Genomic DNA, 21,208 nt, shown 5'->3' on the forward strand with positions numbered 1-21,208 from the left:
GATATTGCAGCCTTCACTCATCGCACGCCCCGCGCGCACCCGCGCACTCTGTGTGGCAGCGCAATACGACTTGGGGAGGAACAAAACACCATCCACGGCCGGTTGCGGGGACGCCGCTGTGCGCAATTGGCCGCCGCGTTTCGCCCACAATCATACAGTCAATTCACTTTACAGTCCACTCTGCGAAGCGCTTCGGGACGTCGAGAAGACGCGAGAAGCGCTCTATCAAATGCAAGGATTATTATTATTATTAGTATTATTATTATTATATTTATTATTATTATTATTATTATTATTGTTATTATTTGGAAGCCGCCTTCCCCTCTGGTGCCATTCGCTGGTGGTGGAGAGTCAGCTCCACACTGCTGGGGAAGGGGCTGCGGTGACGTCAGCGGGCGGCCGGTCACCTTTGACCCCCCGCCCTCACCAAGATGGCGGCGCCCACGGCAGCGCGGACCTGGAGGAGATTCTCAGCCTTCACGCGGTCGCCGAACCCCCACAACAGCGGCCGAGAGAAGCGGCCACAGCAGGTACCCGGCACCCCGGGGCGGGGGGGGTACCCCGGGGCGGGGGGGGGGCACCCCGGGGCGGGGGGGGGGGGTACCCCGGGGCGGGGGGGGGCACCCCGGGGCGGGGGGGGGGCATCCCGGGGCGGGGGGGGGGTATCCCGGGGCGGGGGGGGGGTACCCCGGGGCGGGGGGGGGGGGGGCACCGGGACATCTTCACACACCTGCGATGTGTGTCGTGGGTTTAAAGAACACACGGAACCTCCTTCATCCGCCCCCCAACCCCCCCCCACACCACACAGCCCCTCACCCCCCCACACAGCCCCCTCACCCCCCCCACACACACCACACAGCCCCCTCACCCCCCCCCACACACACCACACACACCAACAGCCTCCTCACCGCCCCAATACCACACTGCCCCTCACCCCCCACACACACCACACTGCCCCCTCACCCCCCCCACACCACACTCCCCTCACCCCCCAACCCCCCCCACACCACACAGCCTCCTCACCGCCCCAATACCACACTACCCCCTCACCCCCCACACACCACACACACCACACTGCCCCTCACCCCCCCCACACACACCACACACACCACACTGTCCCCTCACCCCCCCACACCACACTGCCCCTCACCCCCCTCACCCCCCCACACCACACAGCCCCCTCACCCCCCCCAACCACACAGCCCCCTCACCCCCCACACCACACAGCCCCTCACCCCCCCACACCACACAGCCCCCTCACCCCCCCACACCACACTGCCCCCTCACCTCCCTCACCCCCCCCACACCACACAGCCCCCTCACCCCCCCCACACCACACAGCCCCTCACCCCCCCCACACCACACAGCCCCCTCACCCCCCCACACCACACAGCCCCCTCACCCCCCCCACACCACACAGCCTCCTCACCCCCCCACACACACCACACACACCACACAGCCCCTCACCCCCCCCCCCCATACCACACAGCCTCCTCACCGCCCCCAATACCACACTGCCCCCTCACCCCCCCACACACACCACACTGCCCCCTCACCCCCCCCAACCCCCCCCACACCACACAGCCTCCTCACCGCCCCCAATACCACACTGCCCCCTCACCCCCCACACACACCACACTGCCCCCTCACCCCCCCCACACCACACTGCCCCCTCACCCCCCCAACCCCCCCCACACCACACAGCCTCCTCACCGCCCCCAATACCACACTGCCCCTCACCCCCCCACACACACCACACTGCCCCCTCACCCCCCCCACACCACACTGCCCCTCACCCCCCCAACCCCCCCACACCACACAGCCTCCTCACCGCCCCCAATACCACACTACCCCTCACCCCCCACACACCACACACACCACACTGCCCCCTCACCCCCCCACACACCACACACACCACACTGCCCCCTCACCCCCCCACACACACCACACACACCACACTGCCCCTCACCGCCCCCAATACCACACTGCCCCCTCACCCCCCACACACCACACACACCACACTGCCCCCTCACCCCCCCCACACACACCACACACACCACACTGCCCCCTCACCGCCCCCAATACCACACTGCCCCTCACCCCCCCACACACCACACACACCACACTGCCCCTCACCCCCCCACACACCACACACACCACACTGCCCCCTCACCCCCCACACACCACACACACCACACAGCCCCCTCACCCCCCCACACACACCACACACACCACACAGCCCCCTCACCCCCCCACACACACCACACACACCACACTGCCCCCTCACCCCCCACACACCACACACACCACACTGCCCCCTCACCCCCCCCACACACACCACACACACCACACTGCCCCCTCACCGCCCCCAATACCACACTGCCCCTCACCCCCCCACACACCACACACACCACACTGCCCCTCACGCCCCCCACACACCACACACACCACACTGCCCCTCACCGCCCCCAATACCACACTGCCCCCTCACCCCCCACACACCACACACACCACACTGCCTCCTCACCCCCCCACACACACCACACACACCACACTGCCCCCTCACCCCCCCCACACACACCACACACACCACTGCCCCCACACCCCCCCACACACCACACACACCACACTGCCCCCTCACCCCCCCACACACACCACACACACAACACACACCGCACACACCCCCCCCACACACACCACACACACCACACAGCCCCCTCACACCCCCCCCCCACACACCACACACACCACACAGCCCCCCCCACACACACCACACTGTCCCCTCATCCACACACACACCACTGTCCCCTCACCCCCCCCCCCACACACACACACCACACTGTCCCCTCATCCCCACACACACACCACACTGTCCCCTTATCCCCCCCCACACACACCACACTGTCCCCTCATCCCCACACACACACACCACACTGCCCCCTCACCGCCCCAATACCACACTGCCCCCTCACCCCCCCACACACACCACACACACCACACTGCCCCTCACCGCCCCCAATACCACACTGCCCCTCACCCCCCCACACACCACACACACCACACTGCCCCTCACCCCCCCACACCACACTGCCCCTCACCCCCCCACACACCACACTGCCCCTCACCCCCCCAACCCCCCCACACCACACAGCCTCCTCACCGCCCCCAATACCACACTGCCCCTCACCCCCCCCACACACACCACACACACCACACTGCCCCCTCACCGCCCCCAATACCACACTGCCCCCTCACCCCCCCACACACCACACACACCACACTGCCCCCTCACCCCCCCACACCACACTGCCCCTCACCCCCCCACACACCACACACACCACACTGCCCCCTCACCCCCCCCACACACACCACACACACCACACTGCCCCCTCACCGCCCCCAATACCACACTGCCCCCTCACCCCCCCCACACACACCACACACACCACACAGCCCCCTCACACCCCCCCACACACACACCACACACACCACACAGCCCCCCACACACACCACACTGTCCCCTCATCCACACACACACCACTGTCCCCTCATCCCCTCCCCACACACACACCACACTGTCCCCTCATCCCCCCACACACACACCACACTGTCCCCTTATCCCCCCCCACACACACCACACTGTCCCCTCATCCCCCCACACACACACCACACTGTCCCCTCATCCCCCCCCCACACACACACCACACTGCCCCCTCACCCCCCCCCCACACACACCACACTGTCCCCTCATCTCCCTCCCCCCCACAACACTGTCCCCTTATCTCCCTCCCTCCCCCACAACACTGTCCCCTATCTCTCCCTCTCCCCACAGCACTGTCCCCTCATCTCTCTTTCCCTCCTCCACAACCTTGTCCCCTTATCTCTCTCTCCCTCCCCACCTCTCCCACAACACTGTCCCTTCATCTCTCTCTCCTCCTCCATCTCTCTCTCTTCCTCCAAAAAACATATCCCTCATCCATGTCCCCTCATCTCTTTCTCTCTCCCACAAACTCTCCCCTCATCTCTTTCTCTCTCCCCAAAAGTCTCCTTCTAAAAATTATCTCCCCCCAAAAAACTATCTCCGCCAAAAGAACTCGCTCCCCAAAACTCATCTCTTTCCCTCTGAATAAAATCCCTTCCCTGATCCCTCTCTCTGTCTCTCTCTCATTCGTTGTCTCTATCCTCACACAACTGTTCCCACATTTCTCTCTCTTTCTCCTTTGAACTACATTTGTTTACCTTTTAGCAGTGATAGGTTTACTCATGCATGTCTCTTATCATTTACTAAATACTCATTGTTTGAGTAATAATTGAAGGCTACGCACCAACATTTTTAATAAAAGTGGATATTGTTCAAAATTTTCAAAAGACGGAAAATAGTAGAATATTCTATACAATTTAATTTGTCTGTTGTAAGTTCAATGTCCCAGTGCACATACTGTAACAGTGACAAAAGCACAATTACCTTGAATGTCCTATAGGAATACTTTATAAAGACATGACTTCATCGATTTTACTTGATTGTATGCACTGAAAATCCTTTTATTTGTGTTTTTGTGTGTTGCAAGATGCTCTCCTGCATGAAGCAGGATAAACGCAATGATTTTTGACCAGGTGTCCAACACAAACGCAAGGAAAGCCATCACTAAAAATAACAACAAAAACAACAAATTACATTTGTATAGTGCCTTTCACGTCAGAAGGATGTCCCAAGGTGCTGGAACATCCAATCAAACTACTAAAAAACAGTAACTTACATTTATACAGTGTTCATCATGTGAGACAATGACTTGGAGCATTACAGTGACTGGGTCAGACATCAAATAGGAGCAGAGGAGGCGACCATAGGTGCAGGCAGCAGTTGAGGAGGTAGGATTTAAGGCATGACTTTACAGATACGCAGATATGGGGTGGGTGGAGAATCTGGAAGCATGGCCACTGATGGTGGCCCAGATATGGCAAGGGCCATGCAGCAAGCCCTAGCCTAGCGGACGGGGCAAAATGAGTAGACTAGAAAGAAGATCAGAGAGTTTGGAAGGTGCAAGTGTGTGAAGGGATTTGTAAGTGAGGTTGAGGATTTTGAAATCAATCCTCTGGGAGAACTGGAGCCTGCCAGGGTCTGAGGTGCTGGCAGGTGGAGTTTGTTGTGAGTGAGGAGTGATTGGTCTGTTACAACTTAAATAGCTTAACAGTAATTCAGCTCTCAACATAAAAATAAACTCTGCAGTTCACCGAGAAGGAAAACTCCTCAATCACTAACAAACTTCAACTATTTTTTAATGGTGTGGTTTCATAACCAGTCATGAATCAATAGCAGTTTCCTTCCTGTGGTATAATCAGGGTCTTATTCTGCAGTATACCTGTAATCCCAGAGTTCAGAGGATTTACACAAACCACTCGAGCTTCAGACCTGAGAATTTTTTGCATTATCTGAATACAACACTTGCCCTAAAACAGCCTTTTTCGCTCCCGATCATTCCTGCTCTTGTACATTTAATGTCTTTGCGAATATATTTGGAATATAGCCAACAAGATTGAACTGACAGTCAGAATTGTTATTGTTTTGAATGATGCAATACAACATTACATTTGTATAGCGCCTTTCACGTTGAGAGGACGTCTCTAGGTGCTGAATAATAATATAATAATAGGGAGGATGTCCCAATAATAATTATTATTATTATTTCACGTCGGGAGGATGTCTCAAAGTGCTGAATGCTCCACTTACCCATCTTTGCTTTGATATGAATTGATTGATGTCAGCAGATGTCATTGAAGAACGGAGTTAAACTCTATTGTTTGAAATTTTATCAAGTGCATTACAAAATCAGTTTATGTCTTCACTAGACTCTGCTGAGACCCTCTGATGGCAGGTTGAATAAATACCAGAGCCACATTGAACACAGATTGTCATCTGTCTCACATTAAGCTTGAGCAAGGAAGAAGGGCCTTTCTGTTTCCTTCAGCCCCAATTGGAATGAATTGGCTTCTGTAGTGAAAGAATATTCAGCTATTTCTTTCAGAACTTGTCCAGCTATCTCAATGGGACGTATACTTGTTCATTCAAATAACTGCCTTTTGAAATAGATATTGCATATTATTCCTAACAAAAACATCTTTTTAAGCATTTGGAAATGAACGCAATGAAGGTTTCATTTTCACTCCTGCTGTAAACTGGCTACTATTGGCAGTCAGGTTTTTATTCCATTATGTACAATGTACATGAGCAAAAGCTTATACCCTGGATAAACAATGAGACTGGAGACACCTTTATATTGCATTGACAATACTCCAATCATGCAACACTTGTGTTTTTTTCTGCGGTGTTCTTTACATTCTTTCACTCCAGTTTCTTCTTTGTTTGCTTGCTCATTTCATTGTTGATTGCTGCTCCTTTCGTTGCCAAGACAGTTTGATAGGGGCTTATTTGCCTTCCCTCCATCCTGCTCCATCCATTTATTTTCTCCCTCTCGTGCTCTTTTTTTCTGCCTGAAAAGATTTAACTTTTGAAATACCTTTGAAAATATCTGCGTGAAAATTCAAAGCTGCACCTGGACTTCTTGAAAGTAATACTGAGTAAAAGACTGAATTGGTAAAATTTTTATAGCTTTGAACTTTACTGCCCCTTAAAGTAATTAAGGGTGAGTTATAAAATTAAAGGACATGGCTTTACACAAGCCTCTTGTTGCTTCACTTCAACCATTTATGGAACAGATTCTGTTTGGAAACAGTATATTTAACACTCTTGCTAAACAGAATGTAAGACTTTAAAACATTAAGCACACAGGTGGTGAAATTATTGAATGCCCAGGATATTCAGAAGCAGCAGAAGAACTTATAATATCTGTTTTCGGATTGATTGCAAGCAAATTTTAAAATTTTGACAACTGATCTAAACATCAACTGAATGCTCTAATACTATTAACATGAAGTAGACTGGTTCCTGAAAATCACAATAACTGCAGTAAATAGAATTACTTAGACTAATAATAATAATCCTTGCATTTGACATAGAGCTTTTCACGTCTTCTAGACGTCCCAAAGCGCTTCACAGAAAATACTGTAAAGTGAATTGACTGTATATTTGTGGGCGAACGCAGCGGCCAATTGCGCATAGCAGTGTCCCACAAACAGTCGTGGATTGAAGTGACCAATTTATTATTGTTTTGTTTTGGAGGGATTATTATTAGGCTCCGTGTGGAGTAAGGAAACTTGCCCAAGGTTTCGCCCTCTGCCTGGAATTGAACTCAGGTCTCTCACTTGCAAAGCGAGTGCTCTAACCAGTGAGCTACAGGACTCCACTTTAACAACACTAAAACAGGCGATTCAGCCCAACTAGTCCATACCGATGTTTATACTCTACATGAGCTTCCAACTTTCCCAGTCTGCCTCCCCAACCCTCTTTCTTTCTGCCAAATGTATGTTCTGATACATCATGGAAATGGGTTTTCAGTAAGAAAAAAACAAATTAATTCAGTTTTAGATGTTCAATATGGCTTGGTTTTACCAATTTAGAATCTATGCAGAAGTTTCCTCCAGCGGATATCAGTGAGAGGGTTGCAGACCATGGTAAGTTGGGATTTGGCTTGTTCTTTCGAAGGGGTATGCTTGACACGCTGAACAGTCCTTTCTGGCTTCATGCTTAAAATGATTTGTAACGTTTAAAATACTCCTGCATTTTTTTCCTTTTATCATTAATCACATTTCAGTAATTTTACAAATTTCATTCCAAAAGGTATTCATGTTTAAAAAAAGGGAACAGGAATTCTAACATATTTACTGGCTTGATGATTTGCACTTAAACTCTCTGACATAGGACAGTGTGAAACTTTGTTTTAAAAGAAGATTTGCTTGAATGTTTGCACTTTGGTGATACGTTTGTTATTTCTAGAAATTGTGTTTTAATTTCGCTTCACGTGGGAGTATGTTAGCGGTTGAGGAATCTGTGTCAGGCACTGGTTTATTTATTGTGTTAGTACATGGCAGCAAACAAAGGTTTTAGTATTTGGACCATGACACTGACTGGACTGTGGTCAGCAATTGCAAATGTGACTTGTTTTAGAGTCTTTCTCATTGCCCCACTCAAGGTAACTTTGTTTATTTGTACACCAGTGCACGCACCATGTGAACACACAACTCTTGATCATGAGAGCAGTGGAGATGAAGGATCTTTGGTCAATTGATCTCATCCATTCAGAATACCAACCAAGTTGTTCTATTACAGCATCAAGCTGTTCCTTAAGAGCGTCAACAGCAAAAACAACTTGCATTTATATAGCGCCCCTCACGCACGGTAACGTCCCAGAGCACTTGACAGTGGCGGAGTACAATACCGAGCCAGGGAGAGGGGGCAGTGACCATAGGCATAGTCGAAGAGGAAGGTTTTCAGATGGGGAAGGGGCAAGGTGCAGAGATAGAAAAAGAGTGTTCCAGAGTTTTAGGGCGTAGGGACGAAAGTGCACATCCTAGCCTTCACCACCCTCACTGGTAACCTGTTTTAGGTATTCATTACCCGCTACGTAAATGCTTCCTGGTGTCTGGTCTGAATTGTTTTTCGTAACACTCAACTTGTGCCCTCTTGTCCTGCTGCCTTGGAATACGTTTAGCAGAAATCCAAAAGGATCAAATCATACGTTTTGCTTTTTGCAAAATGCATAGCGTTTTTCCTTTGTAGACTATTTTACAAGGTCCATTCAAGCTTATTTGATTGGTTCAAATCATACCTCTCACACCGCCTGCACTTCATCTCCTCAAACCGCCTCTCCTCTCGCCCCCGGACCATCTCGTGTGGCGTTCCTCAGTGCTCTGTCCTTGATCCCCTCCTCTTCAGCGTCTATATGCTCCCTCTTGGTGACATCATCCACAGACATGGAGTCAACTTCCACATGTATGCGAATGACACCCAACTCTACCTCTCTGCCTCCACCCTTGACTCCAGGACCTCTGCTGTACTGACAGAATGTCTGTCAGACATCAAGTCCTGGATGAGAGCTAACTTTCTTCAGTTGAACGTCAACAAGACCGAGGCTCTCCTGATTGGCTCCCGTCAGCGCCTCCTCACCTCAGGCGCTGACAGTATCACCATCCATGGTTGCACACTCCACCTCACTGAGCCAGTCCGGAACCTTGGGGTCTTGTTTTACCCTCAGCTATTCTTTCTACCCCACATCTGTGCCATGACCCACTCTGCCTTCCCCCACCTCCGCAAAGTTGCCCGGCTTCAACACTGTTTCACTGCTGAATCCCTCATACACGTCTTCATTACATCGAGGCTCGAGTATGCAAACTCATTGCTTGTCGGCCTCCCCAACTCCTCCCTCCACAAGCTGCAGATCATCCAGAACTCTGCAGCCCGTGTCCTCTCCCGCACCAGGCTCCGCAACCCTACCATCCCCATTCTTGCCCAACTCCACTGGCTTCCCATCACACAGAGGATACAGTTCAAGATCCTGGTCCTCATATTCAAAGCCCTCCATGGTCTTGCTCCCCCCTACCTCTCTGACCTCCTAACCCTCTACCACCCTATCCGCTCCGGCCTGCTTCATGTCCCCTGCTTTGCTCGTCCCGCTATAGGTGGGCAGGCCTTCCGCCATTCTGCACCCACCCTCTGGAACTCCATCTCACAGTCCCTCCGCCTTGGCCCCTCCCTCGCCACCTTCAAGACCCACCTCAAGACCCTCCTCTTCGACTGTGCTTTTGATCTCCCTGCTTCTTCCTCTGCCCTCCCCATCCCGACCCTCAGCTCAATCCGTAACTCTGTATGTCCAGCGCCTTGGGACGTCCTCCCGTCATGAAAGGCGCTATACAAATGTAATTTTGTTGTTGTTGTTGTTGTACTCAATGACAGCGGCCAATAATCATTGTTCAATAGTGACCGCGACATAGATTGTGCCCTAATTCCTCTGTCTGCAGTTCCTCTCAATTCTGCTTTGTTGCTTTCAGTCTTATAGCCCGTGTGTGTGCATGTGTGTATATGTTGCTAGCAAATTAAAGTCCAGTGCCAACCACTGTTGGGTTTTTGAGCGGCCTCCGGTCCTATGGGACTTGGGCAGTCTGCTCCGGAAGCTACACTACAATGTCTGCAAATGTTGTCAATCTGTTATTTTCCGCAGTTGAAAATTTTATAATGTGTTTTTCAGTTTTAGCTTCCTAACATTAGGACAGAAGTCCCTCATTCAGCCAGTTGAGCCTGTTCCACCATTTTATTAGATCAATGGCAGATTTTTCTAACCCCATTTCCCTTCCTTTTAATCCCATTTCCCTTCTATACCCCTTAATATCCTTATTTCCGATGTATAGTTTCAGCTTCCTTTCCAACATCCTAATTGATTCTGCAATTATGCCTTATACAGCAATGTTTTTCACATACTTGTAATGTTTTCTGATCTTCTCAGTTTCTTAGATCTAATTTTAAGGCTATTCCTTTGTTTTGGATTCCTCTAATGGAGTAAGGAATTTTCCTATATCTCGGCTGCCAATTGCTCTCATTATTTTATCTAACGGTATCTCTGCTTATCTCTGAATCCTTCCACTTTTATCTTTTTCTTGTATCTTGCCTTGTATCTTTTTCTCAGTTGATTTTTAATAAAAACTTTTAAATTAAATTCATTCCTTTTAACTGACATCAACAATGGCAGAAGCAGAACACTGTGCCCTCTACAAACAAATGCTTTAAATTGGTGACGAAAGAAATCAAATGTTGGTATCGGAAAGAACGTAAAATGTACAGTTGTTTGTAAGTTCGCGTGTGGGAGGTGATTTTTATATATATTTTACTGTGAGTCCAGGAGTCAGCAGCTGTGTGTGAATGATTAGATGCTAATCAAATGAGAAGCACAAATTAGTAATGATTTGAATGGTGCCTTATAAAAGGCTGGCTGACATATTGCAAACAATCCAGTTGTAAAAATAAATACAAATGAATTGCTGGCAAGAGTTAACATCAGGATGGAGGCATGTCGTAATGTCTGTTTCAAGCATTTCAATTCTGCCTCATGCTCCTATCCCTATTGTGCCACGTAATTCACATACTAGTGTTTTAGCTGAGCCAGCAATTAATAATAATAACAATAATTCTTGCATTTGATATAAAGCCTTATCACGTCGTTGAGACATCTCAAAGCGCTTCACAGGATATACTGTAAAGTGGATTGACTGAATTTATGGGTGAAATGCAGTAGCTCCAAATTTTGGGTACAGAACCCGTTTGCTCCAAATCTTCATTTGAGGTTTTTTTTTAGCATGTGAAAGTGTACTGTTCTTTTGGCCTTGTTTTGCTACATTAAAATGACAATTTCCTTCCTCATTTTGTGTCCTATATCAATCACGGTGAATCAACTTTCATTCATTCGTCACATAGAGCTTTGGAGGTGCTTTGCTCTTCTCTCAACTGTCTTTTACATAGTAAATTTATTGTTGAAAAGTACACAGCTTTACTGGGCATGGCATTGGATACTCTATGTGGTGTGAGTGTGTGTTTGTGTGGTCTCATCGATGCTTTATAGTGTCAGTCTCATTATAGTGCCAATATCATTTCTTAGGATCATCTTCTTTTCCTTTGATTAAATAAACCCATACATTTGTACTCTTAGTTAAATCTTGATGCTAACTCTTTATTTTGTTCATAATCCTTATTTGTCCCAGCATGTTTTGTCTTGTGTTTCTCAGTATAAAAAGCCATTTGGGATTCAACTGCTGAGTTAATTCCCTGTAGATTTAGTAGCTTTATCCAGATCACTTATGTGGAAAGTGTAAGATACTATACTCATTTAGCTCACATAGTCTATGCTGACACTCCAGCACTGCTGGGTGTGTGTTGCATTGGACTTCTGAAGAAATGTTAAACCAAGGTCCCGTCTGCCTGTTCAGGTGGAAGTTAAAGATCCCCTGGGTCTGGGAGTTTCTCCCAGTGTCCTGACCAACAATTCAACAAATTGGTCATTCACTTCATGGTTGTTTGAGTAAATTCTCTGATCATTTACTTTGAAGTTGTGAGATTCCTGATGTTGTCTGCTAATGTTAGAACATTGTTCATAAAATGTTTTCTTCGCAAGTAAACTGAACTGACCTGTTTGTTTCGCTCACAAATATACAGTCAATTCACTTTACAGCATATTCTGTAAAGCACTTTGAGATGTCTAGAAGACGTGAAAAGCGCTATATCAAATGCAAGGATTATTATTCATGTAAATAGGACATTTAAGCTATTACCTAATCCAACACATTTTTGCAGGTTTTTTTTCAAATGTAAATATTCTATACACTTCGAACCATGTTGGATTCGTAATCTCCGACATAGCACGTGTGACCTGATGAAGTGACCGAGTAGTGAGTGGCATTGAGGCAGTACGTACAATTTAGGAGACCAGATTTAGATGTTGCCCCTGACAGTATGTAAGAGAATTTGCAATTGGCTTCCATTCCCCCTGAGTTAGGATGAGGAAAATCAGCCAGGATCCTGCTCATTATCACCACTACAACAAAGTGCTTGTGTGGACAACAATAAGGACAGGATCGGACTTAGCTATGTGCATCCACCTTCCAGTGGTCGAATATCTTGTCAAGATATTTAGAGCCCACATAAAAGTACTAAACTACAGAGGTTATGGAGAAAGTGCAGGTAAGTGGGACTGAAATGATTGATCTTTAAAGAACCAGCACGATTGGCCGAATGGCCTCCTTCTGTGCTGTCAAATTTTATGGTTGTAATACCAGAAAGTGCCAATGTCTGTGAAACCGACCCCAGTAGTAAGAAAAAGGAGTCACAAATAATGTTCAGAAGGAAAAAAATGCTTTTGTTATAGGACTGTGTATGAAGATGTCAGGATCAATATGCAAAGTTCTTGTGATCTCTTTAGTTGTGAGCACCTAAAACAACAGCGACCATTCTATTGTGCATTCCCATAACTCTTTGTAAACTTATGCAAACTGTTGATTTCAGCACTTAATAAGTCAGCAGAAAAAAATATATTGCTGACAGTTTGGTAATCTGATTTATTGTATCTTGATGCTCCAGGATACCTCGCTGTTCCCCATATACAGTAGAGGGCTCTGTATTTCTTGTAATATGGGCATAATAATCCTCGCTCCCCTCCATGAGGTCACATGTGATGGCGTGAAGCCCAACTTTAACCTGTCAAGAGTACTGTGCCACAGCTATTTGCTCTTGCACATTTCCACACTTGAAATGATGTCAATACAGGATTGAGGTCCAACAGAAAACGCTGCATTGTAACCGAGGTGCTAAATTTCGAACTGTGCACAATCTGGAGTTGTCTCAACCCTTCGTTGATAACCGTGAACAAATTGCCTTTTTTTTAGCCTAGTGTTCCTCGTAGTCTTAACTTCAAAAAGGTCACGGTAAATGTCCTATAGTTTTCCGAGGGTTAATGCATGCCAGTCACAGTGCCAGATTAAGCATGTGACTCCAGAAATTTATGGAGTGCGAAGTCAAATCGCAATCCCCTCGGTGTTTATAAAAATGAATGATTTCATTTTTTAAAAAAAAAAGAGCAGCGCTGCTAATTGAGAATCGGCCATGATGTCATTTGGCTCTCTCGTAAGTGCTCAGTGCAGAATCCAAAGCTATTGTCACGAGTTCCATTCAGAGTGAGAAGGGATTGCAAGTTCCAGTGTTGCTGCGTTACAACTTATTGCACGGTCCTGACCACGGGGAACTTTGGCCTCATTAGGAACTGGTTTGTGAAGCCCTTCAGGAAAGTTGTTCTTGTAGCCAGCAGGGATTCCTGGATGGTTGCCCACCACGCACATAGCAGCACTTCATTAGCAGCAAGAATGACAATCTCCAAGATGTGACTCTTCCAGTTAAAGTGCAGATCAAATTACTGGGTCAGGGTCTCCCATGAACTTAAAAATGTTTTACACGTAGTAAAAACTACATGCAATTCAAATACTGTACACCTAGCTTTTGGTGTTTCTCAAAAATTCTTCTTGTTCATCTCAATAAGATGCATCTCTGCATTCGTACACGCCTCCGTGCAAAAGACACGTCAAAAGATTTCAGTGAACCTCTGTATAAAGGTCAAGGTCAGTTTTAACGTTTTAAGTGGCAAGTAAATTAACGTTGATAGTCTGGAAATGAGTGCCAAGCTAGTTAGAAGTGAGATCCAAAAATAAATTCTTCACATCAAGCGTTGTTAAAATGTGGAATGTACTACCCCAGAATCAGGAGGCTTAAAATGCAGATATCTAGAAAGATGCTTGGAAAATTAAGAGATTATGGCGAAAAGGGAGGGAAATAGGATTAAAAGATTTGTCATGATGCAATACAATTTTACAGTTATATAGCACCTTTCACTCCGGGAAGATGTCCCAAGGTGCTTGACAGTCCTGGTTGGCAGCTGAACAGAGAGAGGTTGGGAGGTGAAAAGTGACCGGGCAGGCGGTCAAAGAAGAAGGTCTTAAGAGGGTCCTTGAGAGAAATGAGCAAGGGGACGAGTCGAATAGAATGGCATTCCTTGAGAGTGGGTGTAGATAGGCTGAAAGTCTGACCGTCGATCTAATAACAAAACAAGTTGAATGACTTCCTCCTTTTCCTGAGTTCCTAAAGCATCGTGTTTAATTTGTTTGAATTAACAGACAGTTTTAAATGCTATAAAGGGTGGGAGGTCTGTGCGTTTAATAGTATGTCTCAAGCTATCCTGTGTTTTATGCTGGTCAGAGAGGGTGCCTGAGAGTAGAATCTGTTTACAAAATACATTCATTGAATTCAGGTTCAGTTTTACTACTTAATGGGATGACTACCCATTTGTGATCTTAATAAAGGGAGAATAGAATGGTTTTACATTTTGTGCTTAATCCTCTCTTTGGAAACTACATTGCCCCCAACTGCACAAGTTTAAAAGGTCTGATATGTATCTTACAGTATTTTAGAAAAATGTGTACATTAATCATAATGAGAGATTAAATTATCTGCCATTTCCTTCGTTTCTCCCTTCCAAAAAACTAGTAGCATCACTGTGGGGTATTTGAGAACAGAGGCTTACATTTTTTTGTCACAAAAGGATGTAATAATTTATAAACAGAGGAACACTGTTTAGTATAAGAAAGACACCTTGATAGGTTGACGTGAATACAATCTAAAAANCTTGCTGGAACCAGTAACATAAATTGGCCTGAAAACCCAGAAGTACTAAGTGATCTGTTGGTTTGTACGAAAAGAAGGGATTTAACGTTTGCAACATGATTTGAATTGAGGCTAGACAGAGCTGTGGAGTATTCTTCATGGATCAAATCTATTGTCCTTTAAACTGTGATTCCTGAATTCAGGCCAATTTACCAAATTGAGAATTCTTAGTCTACAGCCTGGAGAGTGTGAACAGTGATTTCCTGACTAGATTCTGGAGCTGTGTGTAGGTACAAGTTGAGCCAATGAGTATTTTTTTGAGGCATCAGTGAGCACTGTTCCCGGAGTGCGCACTGACTCCCTTTGACCAGGTTAATCTGAATTCTAAGTACTATTTGAGTCAGCTACTGTATTGTATTTTTGTCCTGCTATCTGCCTCACCCTTTTGACCGCTTGACCGCTGAAGAGGATTAGCTTCTTTAATTCCTTTCTATAATTTTGTTCAGCTTTCATCGTTGAGATCCCTGCTTTAAGTGATTCCCATGCGTTTAAAACAAGCTGCCGTAGATTAATGATTTTTAACTTACGCAGAGATTTTGTGTAGACAGGTACTTGATATATGGCTTCCTTTGTGGCTGCTTTACTGATATTTAATTTTAACTTCAAGTTTTTTTTAAAAAAGTTGAATGTGGAACTGTATGGTATCTTATACAGTATCACAAACAACATGAAGTATTTTTGTCAAGTAAAATAGTGAGCAGAATTTTAAAAAAATTCCAACCACTACACTATCAAGATGTAGCACCTAGACGTCTCAAATCATTTTACAGTAAACCCTGTAAAGTGTAGTGACTGTGTTTTTTTACGCGCACCCAGCAGCCAATTTGTGCACAGCAATGTCCTACAAACAGCCAGGAGGTAAGCGACTCATTAATTTATAGGATTGTTGACCAGGATACTAGTAGAAAATCACCTCTTCGAATCGGGGCATGGGTTCTTTAATATCCATCTTAACAGACAGGACCTCATATTTTAATATCTCACTTGAAAGATGACACTGTGGAGCTCATTGCAGCATTTTCCCAACACTGCACTGGAGTGTCAGACCCTTGGAACGTCTTCCCGATGTGAAAGGCGTTGTACAAGTGTAATTTTATTGTTGTTGTTGTTGTCAGCTTAGATGTTATTTGACGAAACTGGGTTCTAAATCCATTTCAGTGTAACAGACATTTTTTTTTCCATACAGGGATTTACATCAGAAATATGTGACCTGTCTCATATCTGCTCTTCACAAACCTGACTCCAGATAATAGCCTCAGAACAAGAGGCAAAGAGCAGAGTTCAGTGGGATCATTATATAAATTGTGCATTTCTGATATGAATCCCAGTATGAAATCTTCCATATTGTTACGATTACTTGAGTAAGCATGTTTTAAAAATCAGGTCAGATGTCTAGCGCAAAGCATTTTACTCATTGCTATGAAGGGAATTTGTTTATTCAAAAAATTAAAGTGGTATTTGCTTTCTGAGAGTCCTTGCTTTAGTGTAATTAGAGCAAATCATTGGTGATTTTCAAGCAATGACTCTGAGTCAGTGCTTTGTGCGGTCACCAAGTTCAAAGATTTGATGCCAGTGTTAACACAGGTCACCAAAACATTCATAGCATTCAAGTGAGTTTCAGCTTTCATAAGTTAGTTTCCAATAGGTATATCTCTACCACACACATCTGTCAAAATCAATTGGTGCATAATCAGGGCATGATTATGCACCAATTGCTGAGATAAAATGTGTTGTTCTATCCTCCACCCCACCTCACATTGCCTTTCCTCGAATTCGTCTTCCTATTTTTCCCCAAAAGAAAAAACATGATGGCTCAATTTCAAATTTCTATCTTAATTTTTGTGCACTAGTTTTAAAGAGTTTGATGGTGATATGGGGGGGGTTCAAATTTGTGATAAGAAATGAGCAGTATCAAATTTCTAAAACATAAAATTCGCTTCTGTAAATTAGACCCTCCTCCCCATCCAGCTTTCTCTTGACTTTTGAATAATGTTGCCCACGTTAAATATTTAAGTAATCTGCTGCCAATTGTTCAGAAAAGATCATAAATGTTGTTTTGCAGATGAAAAATAATCATATCATTTCTATGGATCTGTTAACAACAAATACAACAACAAATTACATTTGTATAGCACCTTTCACATTGGAAGGATGTGCCTGTTAGCTTATTGTCAATAACTTAATTTCAGGGATTTTTAAAAAAAATCTATGCATCTGTTAACTTACTGTAAACCTAGTTATGGCATTAAATATTGGAGTGAAGTTTTCTTTCATTCTGAAGTTCTAAATCTTTAATTACTTTATTGAATAAAAAAAACTATCTCAATGGGACTCCAGCTTCCTTAAGGGGAATGGGGAAAAGAAAAATTGTGTATTATAAAAGTTGATCTTTTTATTGTCAATTGTGGTGAAATATATAGCCTTGAATCAGTTTGGAATACTGTAGATTTAACTCTCTGAAAACAGAAATAGGACTGATCAAGCTAAGAATCTGTTTGTTTAAAATTGCATTTAGTTCACTCCAGATATACTTAGAATTGCATTTCCCATCCTTGTTTGCATTTCTTAATCTGCGCTTAATAATATGCACAATACTGGAGAGAATTTTTTTNCACAGGTGTAGCGTGAATAAAAAGTAATATTGTTTGGTTGAAAGTTACAGATATCTAGTATCGTTCTCAAGATCAAGCCCATGCAGGCAATGCGAGGGTTAAGACTCGCTGTGGTAAGACCCCATAGTGTGCAGCTCCCTCTCAAGTGCTCCAGCTTTTACAAGAGGTCTCTGTACTTGTCCCGCCCCTCACAGTGGGAACTGTGGAGGAAAACATCAATCTTACCTGTCTTGACCATGAACCGCAAATTTAATGAACGGATCCTTTCTTTGCCACGTGTGTATTACTCAAGCCAGGAGCTTGTTTGTAGGGAGGACAAAAAATTAGGAGTAGACCTAACAATCCCACTCACCAGGTATGTTTTTAAAATCATTTTTGTTTACAGCAATTTCCCATCCCAATAAATGTACTAAGATCTTGTACTGACTTTGAAAATGTTTATGGACTTACGAAAGTGGCCCCTTGCAATTGATTGAGGAACATTTCTTGAACATGATGGCATGCAGATCTGCTTAAACCCTGACTGTCTCTGTGTGTGACTGGAACTGCTTGGAATTCATCATTACCTGTGGTCCCCAACACCTGACACTGTTGAGTCCAGTAATTACAGTGAACAAAGAAAGAATGCAACATTTACAATATTTTCTGTCAAGTGTAGAGACTTTTAGGCAAACACAGCAGCCATTTGCATAGAGCAAGCAGGGTTCTACAAATAGCCATGACTTGAATGACTCATTTTATCAGAAGGATTGTTGACTGGGACACGTGGAGAAATGTTCTCTTTTTGTATAGCGCCATGACAACTTTAAAAACGGACCGATGGGAACTTGGTTTAAGCTGTCATCAAAGCATGGCACCTCTGTTGATGCAATCCCTTTACCTGCTCAACACCTCTTGATATGTTTACACATTTTATGTATTTATTTACTCAACATTTTCAACTGTCAAAACAGTCTTTGTGTTTTTTTAAGGCCCAAATGGACCGAAGCTCATACTCACAGATAGAAGTAAACCTCTCAATGTGGCTTTTAACTAGTCCATGGAGGTAGAGGACAGGACTTGAATTAGAGGGTTCTGAGTTTGAATCCTGCTCAGTCTTTTCACTCTTTAGGATTAATGAATACAAGAGCATTATTCTTACAAATATACCCTTTGGAGATGGAGGAAAGGATGTAAGCAATGTCTCTTTGACTCGTTACTGGCTGTGAAGTGATGAGGCAAGTAAACATAAGCAAGTCTACAGTAAGTAAGGCCAGCTTGACTATCCTGCTTGACTTATGTCCTCAACCTTGTTTAATGGGTTACAGTGACTGCTGGAGAGCTCTCTCATACATTAATTCTATCCAACTACGGTGTTCAAATGTTGCACAAAGCACTGGGTGGAAGTTAGTCACAGTCTAAGCTGAAACTCCTGTGCAATGCTAGGGTATCTACATCATTGGCTTTGCCGTTTTTCAGGAGCGACGGTAAACCAGGATCCCATCTGCCTGTTTAGGCGGACGTTAAAAATCCCAAGGTGCTATTAGACAAGAGAAAGGAGCTCTACCCAGCATTCTTGTCAACAACCCTCCAGATAAATTGGTCAGTCAATGATCCTGGCTGTTTGGGACATTTCTCTGTATGCTAGCTGACTGCTGGATTGGTCTAGAAAACACAAGAGTCGCTACAGTTTACAGCAATTACTGTGAACCACTTTGAGACGTTTTGACATGATAGAGCTATCAAATCAAAGTATTATCATTGTCATTGTTATGCATGCCCTCCCACAAGTTCCCCACTAAACACGCAGTCACTACACTTTATAATCTATCCTGTGAGACGCTTTGGGACGTTCTCCTAATGCTAAAGGTGGTACACCATATGCAAAAATTATTAAGTAAAAAGTCAAAAATCTCTTAGTAGTGCATTTAGAGTTCTGAAAAATCCCAGAAATTGTACATAAGTAAGAATATGTATATTTTTAAAAGGGTGTAATAAGTGGTACATGGACCAGGGTGCACTGATGCAGATCAACTGCCTCTTCTATCAAGTTTCATACTTTGCTTACAGCTCACTCCCCATCACACATCTTCATCTGGGAAGCTGGAGCTATCTAGACGAGCGGTAGAAAAATAGAGCAAGGTGCAGATTTGGATCATCAGTCATTTTGTTTTCCCTCTCCCCCCCACCACTCCAGACTGTGAGTTGCTTTTGACAATTGCCCAATTCCCTCTGCTGATTTCAACTTTCAGGGCTGTTTTGAGAACAGCAGCACATGAGTCTATGAGCTCATTGCTTATTTTATTGTGATGCTGATTGTTAGCCCTGCTGTGTTTTGAAAGTGAGATCCATATTTTCATGCTCCTTTTTGAAAAAAAGTTTCTTTCAAAAATCTTATTTCTATCAGAACAACCACACCTGTTGCTCAGTGCAAACGATGACTGTATGGTGGCAAAATCTATCCAAAGGCTTGGGTTGTATTCAAAGGGATTAGAATAAAATTTGCATTTATACAGCACCCTTCATGCGAGGGCAGCATCTCGGAGTGCTTAACAATGGCAAAGCTGGTCTTCACAAAACTGGTGTCTACACCCGACTCATTTTGTTTTCCACTATGTTATCCCTCACCTCCATTCATTGCCGTTTTCGTTTGACTATTTTCTTCACTGCAGAAACTACCCGAGCCAACTAACTGATTGTGGGTTTCAGTGTCAAGGCTGAGGGTCACCCAAGCCTGCCAGCCAAAAAGCCAAGCTGATGACCTTTTAGGAATACTGTATCTAATTCCCATATGTACGCTCCAAGATACAATATGGGATTATCAAAGAACAAAAGTAAGACTTTGATCTTTCTGTCAGCAGTTGTTAAATTGTGTTGCAGTTTAGTTTTTGTGCTTTATTCGCTTTTTTTGTTCACACTCAAATTATTGAGTTTAATTTGGAGATCAATCCGCAATGTGGGAAGAATTCCCCTTTTGCTTTAGCCAGCCGGGTGTCTGACTCACATGGAAACCCAGAGCCATGCTTGAGGGTATCCAAACCACAGGGAGAGTTCTACGTATTGTAAATCCAAAAAAGTTCTGGAGCAGTGGTCCGGTAGTTTTATAATCTATTCCCAGACTGTGAAGTTTATATATTGGAAATGAGATCTGCTGCTAGCGTCCAATAGGCAGCAATTTGTGATCTGAGATGATAACAGAGATCTGAGCAGCAAATAACATCTCCTATAGCTTCTTGTACCTGGAGATGGTTCAAACCTACCTGCCATGCATGGGATCTCCAATCCAGAAGTAGATTGTATTAGAGCAGAGATCGGAAAAGACAGCACGAAGTACTCCCAGGAAACGTAGGCATCACCATTACTGACTCAGATTTGCCAATCGCCATGTATTAGACCCTACTGCGAGCTTCCAATCCCGTTTTCGTTTTGGGGACAAGAGATTTGTTCTTTCTCGCCCGAGGATACGTGTGTT

At 45.0% G+C, this 21,208-nt stretch overlaps 1 protein-coding gene across 1 annotated transcript in view; it reads left to right on the forward strand.

The window, feature by feature from the left end:
• Nucleotides 1-444: 444 nt before the first annotated feature.
• The window catches only part of wars2 (tryptophanyl tRNA synthetase 2, mitochondrial), a 31,061-nt gene continuing 10,297 nt past the window's right edge, over nt 445-21,208 (forward strand). Inside the window, exon 1 of the mRNA XM_007895906.2 lies at nt 445-530. The gene's annotated coding sequence lies outside the window, so the exon portion shown is untranslated. The remainder of the gene's footprint in view (nt 531-21,208) is intronic.

This window comes from Callorhinchus milii, unplaced genomic scaffold, assembly GCF_018977255.1.
Source record: "Callorhinchus milii isolate IMCB2004 unplaced genomic scaffold, IMCB_Cmil_1.0 Scaffold4, whole genome shotgun sequence".
In the NCBI taxonomy this organism is placed as follows: domain Eukaryota; kingdom Metazoa; phylum Chordata; class Chondrichthyes; order Chimaeriformes; family Callorhinchidae; genus Callorhinchus; species Callorhinchus milii.